The sequence below is a fragment of the Rhinolophus sinicus genome, chromosome 3 (assembly GCF_057876585.1).
Source record: "Rhinolophus sinicus isolate RSI-liver-muscle chromosome 3, RSI-T2T, whole genome shotgun sequence".
NCBI classification, from domain to species: domain Eukaryota; kingdom Metazoa; phylum Chordata; class Mammalia; order Chiroptera; family Rhinolophidae; genus Rhinolophus; species Rhinolophus sinicus.
Genome location: NC_142503.1, coordinates 63,659,413 through 63,674,004, shown reverse-complemented (window position 1 = coordinate 63,674,004; position 14,592 = coordinate 63,659,413). Strand labels below are relative to the sequence as shown.

Sequence of the window (14,592 nt, the reverse complement as noted above, 5' to 3'; positions counted from 1 at the left end):
TCGAAACATTTACCTTTTATGGTCATTTTGACTTTGGGTAAGAGCCAGAAGTCACATGGTGTCAGATCTAGTGAATAAGGTGGATGAGGACACACCGTAATGTTTTTATTTGGCAGAAATTGCTGTACCAGAAGCGATGCATGACATGGAGCATTGTCATGATAGAGGATGAAACCAATTTCCCATGTTAATGCATTGTTCATGATCCATAATTTACAGCACACTTTAAAACACACCTTCTCTAAACCATAGCTCACACCTGACTGACTGCACAGAACAAGTTGAAACTTGTCACATACTATTACTAAGGTTCTACGCGTTGCTTCCTGTATTGAAGATCCCTGCCGTTCCGTTGGATGGCATTCGGCAGCAGCATTCTCCATATTTTGTGATCGTACATAAATGAGAGTAGATGCTAATGAGTTGCAGTGAAGCAACAGCTTTGAGTGGCCTGATGACTTAGGGCTGGAATCATCTGGAGGCGTCATCACTTACATGTCTGGCAGGTGATGCTTGCAGTTGGCTGGGATTTCAGCTGGGGGACAACCACGTGTCTTCCCCTTTTGCTTTCTCCAGCGCGTAGAAGTCTCAGGGTAGTTGGACTTCTTGCTGGTGGTTCAGAAATACAGAGTGAGTATCCCACTGATCAAAGAGGAAACTGCAGCACCTTTTATAATGTAGTCTTAGAATGCACACAATGTCACTTCAGCTGTATGCTCTTTATTATACATGAATGACAAGCCTGCTCAGATTAAAGGACAGAGGACTAGACCTCATTTTGTGATGAGAGGATTACCAAGGCCACACTGTACATTAGCATGCGGAATAGGAGATATTGTTGCAGCATCTGTGGGAAATGTAATCTGGCACATATGTTCTTGGATATAACAATTTAATATCGGGTGAATGTTCATTCTTTTATCAGTTAATGTGTAAGTTTAATGTATAGAATGTCTCCACTCCACTCCCAACTTATATGTAATTGCCCAGTATTTTAGCTTTCTTTTCTTAACTGTTAAACTTAGTCCTCATTATTATTATTTTAAAGATCAGTGTTTGGTTAGATTTATCCATGTGTTAATTGATGATCTCTTTTATTAACTTTCCTTCTCACATATCCATCCTTCCTTTATCTAAGTTGTCATTCAAGAATAAAAATGAATAGGCCCTAGCTGTGGTATATTCTTTTGACTTTGTCTGAAATAAACTTTCAGTCCTGAAGGAGAATTTAGCTGACTATAGAATTCTAAGATTCACTAATATTGTTTTTGATGTTACATATTTTTATCAAAAAATGGTTTTGTGTCTAAACATCCTCAGGTTCAAAAACAGAAGGTTCAAAATGGCGAGACTGAACCCTCCAATGTCCCATTATGTTACACAGTAACTTGATAAGGCGTGTTCCTGCTAGCAAGGAGCTTACTGTCTCTTTAACTGTAAAGCAAAAATAGTAAAGAAAAAAATGAATAAAGATGTACTTTACATACAAATTTTTATGATATATACATTTTTTATATGATACAAATTTCAAACGAAATGAATGTTATTGAAAGTTTGGATGATGTACTCAAGAGTTTCTGTTTAGGTAAGATTGAGAAAGGGAGAAATTGACCTCTTTTCCTATTTACAGAAAGAAATATTACAATTTAAGAATTTATTTAAGGCTGGCCTGGTGGCTCAGGCGGTTAGAGCTCCGTGCTCCTAACTCCGAAGGCTGCCGGTTCGATTCCCACATGGGCCAGTGGGCTCTCAACCACAAGGTTGCCAGTTCAATTCCTCAAGTCCCGCAAGGGATGGTGGGCTCTGCCCCCTGCAACTAAGATTGAACATGGCACCTTGAGCTGAGCTGAGCTGCCGCTGAGCTCCCGGATGGCTCAGTTGGTTGGAGCATGTCCTCTCAACCACAAGGTTGCCGGTTCGACTCCCGCAAGGGATGGTGGGCTGTGCCCCCTGCAACTAGCAACGGCAACTGGACCTGGAGCTGAGCTGCGCTCTCCACAACTAAGACTGAAAGAACAACTTGAAGCTGAACAGAACCCTCCACAACTAAGATTGAAAGGACAACAACTTGACTTGGAGAAAAGTCCTGGAAGTGCACACTGTTCCCCAATAAAGTCCTGTTCCCCTTCCCCAATAAAAATCTTTTTAAAAAACCAAACAATTTATTTAAAAGATTAAAGGAATGAGCAGGGAGGGAAACAATTTACCTTTCTGATGGAAAGCAGAGGATCTGCCTGAGATCTACCTGAGATTGACCTGTGGAGCATTTCCTCTAGGAAGTAACAGTCCTTTTTTTGTTTAAAGAATTTTTTTATTTTTTTTTTTTATTGGAGAAGGGGTACAGGACTTTATTGGGGAACAGTGTGTACTTCCAGGACTTTTTTCCAAGTCAAGTTGTTGTCCTTTCAGTCTTAGTTGTGGAGGGCGCAGCTCAGCTCCAGGTCCAGTTGCCATTGCTAGTTGCGGGGGGCGCAGCCCACCATCCCTTGCGGGAGTCGAACCAGCAACCTTGTGGTTGAGAGCCCACTGGCCCATGTGGGACTCAAACCTGCAGCCTTTGGAGTTAGGAGCATGGAGCTCTAACCACCTGAGCCACCGGGCCGGCCCCGTAACAGTCGTCTCTTGATTCTGGAAGACTTCATAACCTAAACGAATCAAATGGACCATCAAAGGATTTGTTACTAATCAATCTAAAAGAAGGTCTGGGGAATGGATTTTTTTCGTTGTTGTTGCGGTGCTAGGAGGTCAAATGGTTATGCTTCAGAAATCCATGAATTCCAAACATTATAAGAAACATTTTGTCTTTCCTCCTTTTCTCCCTTTGTGCCTGCCTTATTTTCCTTACAGAACTAGAAAAGTAAGGAAATAGGTGAATCCCCTTGGAATATTAAAAAAAACAAAAAACAAAAAAACAATCTGAGAAGGTTTCTGAGTAATAGAGATCTTAGGCTATTTATGTTTGAATAGAAACAATAGGCAAACACTAGAATTACAGTACTCTTGAGACAGATTTTGACCAACTCTTGTGTTGTTTAGGGTTTCAGTCAATGTTTGTGTTAAAGTCCCGTGACGGGTCTTAGCTATAAAAATATTATTTAAAATGAAAAAGCTCTTACACCATGGTAAAAAAAATTGGATAACTATTACATTATAGTAGAATTCAATCTAGTTTATTGTCATTCAAAAAATATATAGTGTTGGGTTTAAAGCGTACTCTTCACAAATACTCAATTAGTTTTCTTTTTACTGAATTATATTAGGGAAACATACTTCATAAACATTATTACCAGCTGACTTTTATTAGACTGTTAAAGAAAATTTTAATCATTAGCTCTGTACATAGTGATAAAACTGAAAAAGTTGAGAATCAGAGAACTTTTTATTGTGACTAAACCATTAATATATTTTTAAAACCAGTCACTGACATGCTACTCACGTGGGATTATTGAATTTAATGAATGAAATATTTAATAATATATATTTATATGAAATGTATTGGAGGGGCTGGTTTTATCTGCATGCTTTAATTAATTAATTAATTAATTAATTGATACCCATATTTTATTTGAATCTACTTCTTACAGGTTAAAAACATGTAAAATTCTATACATATAGATCTGTACAAAGTGTTTTTTTAATTAAGTGAAAAACATTACTATCTCCTATCAACTGTTCCATATTAATTTGTTCTGATTCCTACAGCTATTTGCCATCTCCTTACACTAGTAGCTGCTAAGGCATACATCTGTCACATGTCCCAGGATAGTCTAATACCCAGAACAAATAGATAGAATAGATGATTTAGGCACAAAAACAAAAAACCAAAAAGGGGTCAGTCAGAGAGCTATCTTTCCATTAAAAGAATTTATACATTTTATAATACGAAGCATGAAGAATATTGCATTCAGGATTTGAAAAAGGAAAAAAAAAGCAAGAAAAATTTATTCATTAATGAAAGTTATTTCCAAGATTAAAACCGTCAGATCTCTGCCAAACTCTTTCACTTACACCAAAGTCAGCTTTAATGACATCGCATATCTCTGTGTCTGTTTCTCTGTGTGTGTGTGTGTGTGTGTGTGTGTGTATGTATGACTGTCTTGTGTCCTTGTACTTGTGTCTGTGTGCATGTCTGTCAATGTTTGTAGAAATGTTGTATCTTGGGGGCAGGATCCAAGAGGTGGGAATATAGTTGTATAAAAGAAAGGATTGAATATTGAATGTCAACTGTAATTGAAAAGTAAAATATTTAAATAAATAATTTCTTTTAAAAAAAGAAAGGATTGAATCCATTTCTACAGGAATTCATCTTCCATTGGATAAGAAAAGAGAAGTGTATTTTTATTACCAAAACAAAAACCCCTGGATAGTAGGTGAAATAAATGAACAATTTTATGTCTATATGTTTAAAACTTTTAAAATAAAACCTTATTTCAGAAGAAATGCATGTTCATTATTTTATGTTTCAAAGAAGCAAGTCTGACCACCCATTGATAACCACTTCATGTCCTTTTAGATGCTTTTATGTATATATAATGCATACTTTTGCAAAATGGCATTATCCTAAATAAATCACTTTTTAGCAATATGGAATGAAACCAATAAATACTTGTTCATTCTATCCCTAACACATAACACAGTGCAGAGTATATGGAAGGCATTCGGAAAACTTCTGTTAAATAAATGGAGGAATCCTTTGTTTTGTCTTTTTCCCTTTGGCATGTTTACATATTTATTTATGAATTCCGTAGGAGGTAAAGATTTTGGCCCTCTGTTATACATGTTACAAATGCTGTTTCCCTCTATTTGTATTTAATTAAAATTTTCCTGTTCCAAAAGAATAGAAGATAATATTTGAGCATATAGTATGATTTAACTGAATAAAAAAGTCATCTGATTTAATACAAGTGGTGCTTTACTGTGACTTTTAAAGAAATAAATGCAATTTATAGGAGCAGAGTGCTGAATGTACCTCATTAGAGGTTCTGCTATATTTATATACAGGAATGATTTATAGATATTAGCATAATCTAAGGGCAGGAAATTTTTAGGTCAGACAGATTTGGTTCTTATTTCTGTCCCTTAGCACCTATGTGATGGGAGAAAAATCACGTAATGCGTCTGAGCATCTGTGAGTTGGGGATATTTGGGCCTCCCTCCCTGAGTTAGTGGCCCATAGTGCCCAGCAAATTGTGGCATTGCATCCCTTGATGATTATTTCCAAAAGGGATACTTATTCTTAAATATGAGAACAAACTGGATCTAGAGTCCCAGATCAGGCTAAGGTTCTCTGCTCAAAATGTGAAGATAAGGTGACAGATATATTTTTTCTTTTTTTTGGTCATAATTATTTTTAAAGACATGGATTTTGCTGTGTCATGTTTCATACTTCTTGGAGAGAAGTTTTTGTTGTTTCTCTATCAACTTTGTTGACTAAAAGCCAAGTACCCTGTGTTCTTAAGTGTTCCCTTGAAGGAATCTCGGTATCATAAAATAGAACAACTAGTACAGTGTTAAATGAAACAGGCTACTGAACAATCCTGTAAGGATTTAAATATATACTCCATTAACTTTAGTTCAGTAAAAGTAACACCACGAAATGCTTTAGTCCACTGTTATTTTTTTCTAGAGCATTACTGAATTAGAAAGCTAACTTGACTATTGCAGTGTATTGCCATCTATATGTAAACCATAGGAAGTCTGTCAATCTTTCTAATGTACAAAGTCTACATCTCATGGCTTTGAGATGTGGTGTTTACTCAGCCTGCAAATATTTACTTTAACACTGATCTCACTTACATGAATCTTCTACTAACACGTTTGTCCAAGCACAAGCTTTTATTATTTTAATGAAATTAATTACAGATCTCTTTTGGAGGGGAAGGGGAGTGACCCAGTTTATAAATATAAATTTTCTTGGCAATTGGCCTAGTTGTACTTTCTTTCTAAACAGGAAAAGCTTCCCCCTTGTCTAGCCAGGTCAGAGTATCACAAATTTTGATCTAATGAGGTATGAATGAAACTCAATGCTAATAAGTTGCATGTTGCCAGAATAGAAATAGTTCATGATGATTTAGTTAAATTGTTACTAAAAGTAATGGGGTAGCATATTTTCACTCAAAAAACACAAATTACTTTTGTTGGAACAACTGTTACCTTATTCTCCCATTACCTAACAGATGCAAGCCCTTTTGAGGAAGAAGCCACAGGAAAAAACCTATGGAAACTATGTTAAAATCTTTAAGCTAACAGGGTGTTATTTACTATAATGTAATACAGTAAGGCAGTGATTAATTGTGCCCCACTGGCTACTGACCTGATAAAGTAAGGGACTGACCCTGACTCTAAAGAATTAATGCAGTAACCACAAGTTTCTGCTTTATATCAAGAGACTTAGTGACCTAGGAGTTAGAATTCTAAAATTGTAGAATTGCAAGGTTATAAAGGACGTTGGAAATCGTAACTCACATTTAACTGATAAAGAACTTGGGAAACAGTGAAGGAATCAGAAGAATCTGGCTCAATATATTCAACAGTGTAAGACATGTACAAGTAAGTTCCTTGCTCATTAAATATTTTAAAAATCTTTATGAGCTTTGCTATATTTGGCTGCTTGAACATTAGGGCGTATCAGTAACCTTCAAAAAAATACTTTAATTCCTGTGGTGTGAATTGTTCATATTACTGTCATCAGGAAAAAGAAAAAAATTTAATAATTAAAGATGAAAGATTACACAAGTCCATACATATAATAAGCATGGCATAGAATTGTAGACACCTATACACAACGAGTACATGTAAAACTTGTAGAATCTGAATAAAGTCAGTGGATTATACTAATGCCAATTTCCTCATTTGTATATTGTGCTGTAGCTATCTAGGTAAGATATAGTCACTGGAGGAAGTTGGGGGAAGGATAAATGGGACCTCTACTATTTTTGCAACTTCCTGTGAATCTAATACAATTATTTCAAAATAAAAAGTTTAAAAATTATGAACAGCTGCTATGAAACTGCTCTTTACCATAATTAAATATTTATAAACTATATAGATAGTTAGAATTTAATATAAAAATAATTGCATCATGTGATCCTGGTGTAATGCTCACCCATTTGCCCATTTCTTATGTCTCCTTATCTGTGAATATTCCGAGAAATGGTCTCTTCTTGACACTATCCATTAGAAAACTGATTAATATCCATGGTTTCAGGGGCCAGTTCCATGTTAAAGGTCCCCACATTGTTCTGTCTGGCCTAGAGGTCTCATTTAAACTCCAACTCTTTATTAGATTGTTCTTGCTAGAGCCTAACCTGGTGTCTGACACGTAGGCTCTGAAGAAATATTGGATGAATGAATAAATAAATGACTTCAAACATTGGATATTTGCACTTGGAAGTCCCACCATCACCTAAGTTTGAAATGTAGTAAAACAAAACTAGCATTTTCTTCCCACCATTCTTACCTACACAACTTGCTTTTTCTGCCACTGTCTGTATTTCTCCCATTTCTACTATTCTCCCATCCAACCAAGCTTTAAAAATTTAAGCATTGATGCTTCCTTTTCCTTTATTTATTATATTATAGCTAAGCAGTTACCTCTTCTGTTTGCTTTCCTCTCAAATACTCCTTATGTTTGTCCCTTCACCTCTATTTTGTTCCAATGACTACACTAAAACCTCATTTAATTGCTCAGTGTTTCTAATTTTTCTCCCTGCTCCTGGTCTTGCTTCACCTTCAATCTATCTCATGTGCTAATAATGTCTGGTAAATTTTTCTAAACTGCTAAGACTAAGACCATAATGATTATAATCATTGCTACCATTTATTGAGTGCTTACTATGTACCCAGCACTGGGTTAATGTACATATATTATGTACATTACAATCACCCTATGAAGTAGGCATTATGTATCTCCATTTTATGGATGAGGAAATTGAGAATACAAGAGATTAACAATTTTTTTAAGCAGCAGAGCTAGGATATGAACTCAGGTTAGCCTGGCTCCAATCACTCTAGAAACACTATTGTTCTAAATATTAATACATCTTGTCCATTCATTGAAACATGCCCAGCCGAACCTCAGCCTGGCAGAAATAATTGTTCAATAAATACTTATTGGAACCACTTTATTACAGAAGTTGAAGTCAGTAGGGTGGAAGCTGAAAGCAACTATCTCTTCTCCCACTGCCCCTCAAACTTGCACTGTCAATTTGTTCTAGCTCACTGTGCTCCACCTCGACTCCCGTGAAATCTCAGGTAGATTTTATAGTGTGATGCTTGCTCTCAGGTAATCAACGAATAGTCTCTTTTTAGTAATTAGAATCCGGTCCAGTGTCATAATCCAAACTCTAATTTTGTTCCATTTAAAACTTCTTTTCTTTCTCAGTTCAGTTTTGTTCCAGGCCTGGAAGTCTACGGTGGGGGAGAGAGGGAGCTGTGGTCAGCTGCTTTTCCTCTTCTCAGTACCCCTTCTCGCTCATCAGTTGCTGCTTTTGGCCTTTTCAGAACTAAAGAGGGAAGGAGAGCGGGTAAGATGGGGGACAGCTCTTAACTGTAGGGTTGTAACTAGCACTGGTGCCCTCAGGAGCAGTGAATAGTTCCTGCTGGCTGGATAGCAATCCTGAGAAGCTCTTGGAATTCTAGCAGTCTTCCTCTCCCACATTGCCCCTTCGGATGGGGTCTATTTTGTGAGGCTACCAGGCCGATTGCCTTCACAGATACCCATATCAGCTCCACAGCATGTTCCCAGCTTACCCTTCCCTCTCTTTATCCTTGACCATAACACGCTCATCTCATGCCAGCCCCACTGGTGTTGCTTATTTTCCTTTCCCACCTTTCCTCCTGTGACAGTCTAACTGTAATTCCCAGCCAGTATCAATATGCACCTTTTTTCCTTGTAGCTTTTCCTGATTTACCTCCTCTTACTATGATTTTCGCAGTCAGAAGTCCTGAGCAATCTAGTCTATACCAAAAATAACCAACCAACCAAAAAAGTCAGTTTTACTTAAGAATATCCTGGATGGAGCAGTAAAAATGATTAATTTTTAAAAATATTAACCCTTGAGTATACATCATTTTAATATTCTGTGTGATGTAGTAGGAAGTATACATAAAGCCCTCCTGCTGCATGCAGAAATACATGATTGCCTCAAGGAAAAGCAATAGTATACTTCTTTGGGCTGTGCACTGAACCAGCTTCCTTTTTCATGGAATATCATTTTCACCTGAAAGAATGATTAGCAGAGAAACTATGGTTATATAGGGTTGAGTGTTTGACAATATTGTTTCTCAAAAATGAAAGAAGTAAGCCTGTCATTTCAAGGAAAAAAACTGATAGTATTTATTGCCAATGATGAATTTGAGTTTTAAATTAGAACCTAGGAAAACTTGCACCTGGCACCATGGGCTTGACAACTTGTAGTGGTTGTATAGATATATCTCTTCATTTATTGATACAGCTCCCTTCAAGAGGTGGAGCTTAGTTGCCTTCCTCTTGAGTGTGGGCTAAACTGTTTCTAGTGAATAGAATATGGCTGAAGTGATGAGCTGTCATACTGAGATTAGGTTATAAAATGACTGTGACTTCTGTCTTGGATGGGCTCTCTTATTTCTCTCTCTTCTCTCTCTCTCTCTCTCTCTCTCTCTCTCTCTCTCTCTCTCTCTCTCTCTCTCTCTCTCTCTCTCCCTTCCTCCCTCCCTCCCTCCCTCTCTCTCATCACTCTTCATTGGGACAAGCTGCCAGGTTGTGAGGTAGCCCTGGGACAGGGAAGTCAGCTGTCACATCATGAGGAGACTCAAGCAGTCTATGGAGAGGCCTACATGGCAAGGACCTGAGGCTTGCAGGCAACCATGTGAGTCAACTTGGAAGTGGACCTTCTGAAGCCTGCCAAACAGCGCATGAGTGATTTTGGAAGTAGATGTCTCTGACTTGAGCCTTAAAATAACTGCAGCCCAGCCAACAGCTTGACTGAAACCTCTTGAAAGACACTGAGCCAGAACCACACAGCTAAGCCACTGCTGGATTCCTGCCCCACAGAAACGGTGAGATAATAAAGTTTGTTGTTTTAAGTTGCTAAATTTGGAGTAATTCGCTATGCAATAATAGATAACTAATACAATAGCTTCCCCAAACTTAATGACTTTTCTGGTAAGAGCAGTGGTGAAAGTAACAAAAGGGTTTTTTTTGGGGGGCGGGGGTAGGGCAGGGAGGTTGTTGTATAATGAATTGTGTCAATAGAAGATCTGCATAACTCAAAGAACCAATATTATCCAGATGATTAATTCATGTGTCAGTAAAAGATCCATTCAAAGTGCAAGACAGACCAATAAATTTTAATTTAACAAGGTATATGGTTCTACATCACAACTACCCTTTAAGAAACTACCACTTGTTGAATGCTGGTGTAGGAACAAAGAAGAATATCCACAATTATCAGGAAAGACTATTAAAATACTCCTTCTTTTTACAACTACATGTCTGTGTAAGCCTGGATTTTGTTTATGTATTTCAATCAAAACAATGTACTGCAACAGATTAAATTCAGAAGCAGATGTGAGAAACCAGGTGTCTTCTATGAAATTAGACATTGGAGAGATTTGCAAAAATGAGAACAATATCACTCACATTTTTCATTTTAGAAAATATCATTATTTTCCATAGAAAATATTGTTATTTGTAAATGACTTGTATTAATTATATATTGCTGTGTAACAAATTACCACCAAATTTAGCAACTTAAAACAGTAAACATTTATTATTTCACCATTTCTGTGGGTCAGGAATTCAGGTGCAGCGTCATTGAGAACTCTGGCTCAGGGACTCTCACAAAGCTGTGACAGGTGTCAGTAGGGCTGCAGTTATCGTAAGGCTTGACTGAGTGACGAGCTGCTGCTCAGCTCACTTACCTGGCTATTGGCAAGACCCAATTCCTCGCTGCTGTAGCCAGAAACATCAGATCCTTGTCACATGGGTCTTTCTATAGGCAACTCACAACTTGGCAGCTAGCTTCCCTCAGAAAGAGATTGAGAGAGCAGACAAGCAAGACAGAAGCCACAGTCTTTTTGTATCCTAATCTTGGAAGTGACATCCCATCATTTCAGCTATTCTTTTTTTTTTTTTGAAAGGAGTCAATACATCCAGCCCACCCTCAAAGGGAGGGGATTACACAAGGGCACGAATGCCAGGAGCTAAGGATCATTGGTAGCCGTCTTAGAGGCTCCCTACCATATGAATTAATAAATATGTTATACATTTCTCAGCATTTCTAATAAGGTATTATCAATGGATATCACTTATATAAACAAAAGCTGTTTGGGGTTCCTCAATAATTTATGAATGTAAACAGGTTTTGAGACCAAAAAGTTCAAGAATTCCTGTTCTAGTAATACATGTATTGGCTTTTCACATGGTAAAGTTGCAAGGCATTATTCAGGAGTTGATAATACATGTCTTAATTTTCTTATTATTCATAGCTATAAATCCTTTCTCCCAAATGATAGTAGTTGTAACAGCATTACAAGATACACAAATGCATTTTGAAATATAGTAGCCTATGTCACATGTACGAGGTGTGATCAAACAATACAGTGAATGTTCATATAAAAAATATTTATTACAAGACACATTGCCATTAGTCCCCCTCAAAATACTCCCCCTCACTTCGAACACACTTTTCCCACCATTCTTGCCACTTTCTGAAGCAGTTCTGGAAGTCCACTTTCGTGAATGTCTTTAGTTGTGCTGTTGTGGCTGCCTCGATGTCCTGAATCAGAATCATTCAAAGCTTTTACCTTTCGTGGTCATTTTGACTGGGAAAGAGCCAGAAGTCACACGGTGCCAAATCCAGTGAATAAGTTAGATGAGGACACACTGTAATGTTTTTATTGGACAGAAATTGCTGTACCAGAAGCGATGTGTGACATGGAGCCTTTCCATTGTGATCACAAAATACAGTGAATGCTGCTGCTGAGTGCCAGCCAACGGAAAGGCAGGGAGCTTCAATATGGGAAGTGGCACGTCGAACTTTAGTAGCAGTGTGTGACAAGTCTCAGCTTGCTCAGTGCAGTCAGTTGGGTGTGAGCTCCGGTTAAGAGGTGTGTTTGAAAGTGTGCCATAAATTATGGATCACGAACCCCACATTAACATGAAATGGGCAAACGGTTTCATCCTCTCCCATGACAACGCCCTGTGTGAAGAAACCTCTGAAAAATAAGGGATACTGGGTTGACAAAAATTAAAAGTGGTTATCTTTTAGGATTAAATCTTTCTTGGGTAGTATTCTTGGACTTTATTCCTAAAACCATCATCTATTTTCTTCAAAATGATGGATGACAGGACTCTTGTCCCTCCAGCCTTTTTTTTTTTTTTTTTTTTTTTTTAACACAAATCAACCACATGTTGCACGATTTGCGCTTCTCCACAGGCCAAACTTCAAACCTCCTGTGACCTGAGGGTCTCTGATTTTAGACAGGAGTGCAGTTCTCCGAGATAGCATCTAAGTCTCAGGTGCGTGGGCTCTGAGCGTGCCTAGAGTTGAGGGTGGGGGTGTGAGTTGGAGGAGAACCGACGACAACCCCTCGGTGCCTGTGCCACATTCGGGACTTGGAGGGGCCCCGAGTACCAGAACTCCGATTCAAGTGGTTCAAGAGCCTCCCTGGGCCTGGAGGCTCCTTCCTGTCTGCCCCACACTACCTCTGGGTTGCTTCACCCCGTGCATGACCTGTCGAGTCACATGTCACCGCAGCTGCCAGGGGGCCTCCGAGGACCGGCCGAAGGCCTCCCGATCGAAGGGTTTGGAAGTGGGTGTGGGTGGGTATTGGGGTGCTGCATTAGCAGCTCTGGGTGGGAGGCTGCAGGTGGAGGCCAAGGCTGCAGCGCAGAAGGCCACCGAGGCCCGGTCGGACATGCGCCGGTAGTGTCCCAGTGCCAGTGTGAGGTGGCAGCCTCCGCCCGGCACCTGGACCTACGCCAGCGCAAGATGCCCCGCAGCCTCCCTGGGATCCCGCATTGCCAGGGCGAGGTGGGCGAGGTGAGGGCGCCGTCAGCACGTGGTCGCTGTCCCCACCCCCTGCCAACCTCTGCTGAGAGCAGCCCTTCAACAGGGATCTTTCATCGTTATTTTCAAACGGGGGAAAATGGTATTGAATCAATAGATTTTGAGCTATGGCAAAATTACACTATTAGCCTCAAAGCAAACTCTGTGTAGAATAAAGGTGCTTAGTTGTTTTGCTTTTGTTTTTGTTTTTTTAAACTTAACTGATTTTGCCCCAAATATTAAACAATAACGATTTGAAGCAGCATACACCCCTGACTTCTCAGGTGTTTCTCCCTGTGTCATGGGAGTTCTTCTTGGACATTCCAATTTAAAGTAGTGGCCCAGTCTTACCTATAGGTCGGTCTATTTCATTTCCATTATGGCATTTCTTACTAAGCAGGATGACCTCGTTTGTTTGCTGTCTCATCTCTCACTGTAACACAAGCTCCATGAGAGTGGCAATTCCTGTCTTATTTATCATTGTCCCCAGTCTCCTGCCCAATGCCTGACATGTTTATCAAATAAAATCTTTTCTGATTTTGGCCAGCCAAAGTTGGCACCCTTTCTCTTGCTTGCATTGCTTACATCCTCTTCATGTCTGTTACTGATTTTAAAATATTTTATTGGAATTGTCTCTGAACGTATGTTTTATATTGCGTGCACCTTTATTTAGATCAAGGACTTTTTTGTTCATTTTTGTATCCCAAGTGCCTGACACACAGTACACACTCAGATTTTGATTGAAAAGGTGAAAGCCATCCATAATAGAATTTCTGTTAATACGTATCTTTTAAAACACGTCTTAGACAATCTTAAATAGAGCATTTCTCCTAATGTTATTCTTTCACTTTTCTCCCTGGTCTTGAAAGCCACTCACTACAACTAAGAGAAGCAGTATGTGTGATGAAAAGAATTCAAAATTTTGAAAAGAGAATCTACGCAAGAGTCCTTGCTCTGCCACTTGCTGGTTTGGGATACTTTCTAAACTTCTCAGAGCCTGGTTCATCGTTTGTATAGACAGATAGTAACACGCTTGTGTGGTCCACATAACCATTCTGTTTTCTATCTGAAAAAGAAAATCTGCCTTTACTACATCCCTTTAAAAGAAAAAACAAATAGCTCTTAGCTTTCTCAATCCTCTGCCTCGGTAACACAGACATACTTAGTTTTGAGTTTTATTGATTTTGTGTAAAAAAATTGAGTGAAAACCACAAATTAGGCAGATACAATTTAACCCATTGGCCAGGAAGACTTTATTTTAAAATACAGGGCATTATTATTAATATGTTATATGTAATCTTCACAATGTAGGATTGTGAGAAATTTATTACATTTTTAATATGTAAGAATGACTTTTGTACAAAGTAACTTAGAAATATCTAAGAGGATTGGCTGACACTGATTGAAAATAAATGTAGTCTCATGGTGAGTGTAGATAAATTTGTACATAGTGATTGTCTGGGCTCAGCTTTAAAGAGGTGTCATCAACTTGCTGTCAAAGTGATGGATCAAAAGGAGGTGGAATGCATCCTTTAGTGTTTCATTTTCAGCACTGTTGAGT

General features: G+C 38.5%; 1 protein-coding gene across 8 annotated transcripts in view; it reads left to right on the top strand.

Annotated features, from left to right (window-relative positions):
• The window catches only part of SPATA9 (spermatogenesis associated 9), a 57,573-nt gene that overhangs the window by 12,921 nt on the left and 30,060 nt on the right, over positions 1-14,592 (top strand). For 4 of the 8 annotated variants that reach the window (XM_088796638.1, XM_088796641.1, XM_088796637.1 and 1 more), the window contains 2 exons: positions 8,384-8,525; positions 9,733-10,038. The exons of 2 other annotated variants lie outside the window; for them this stretch is intronic. The gene's annotated coding sequence lies outside the window, so the exon portion shown is untranslated. The remainder of the gene's footprint in view (positions 1-8,383; positions 8,526-9,732; positions 10,039-14,592) is intronic. 2 more of the 8 variants (XM_088796640.1, XM_019727893.3) reach the window with 2 other exon arrangements.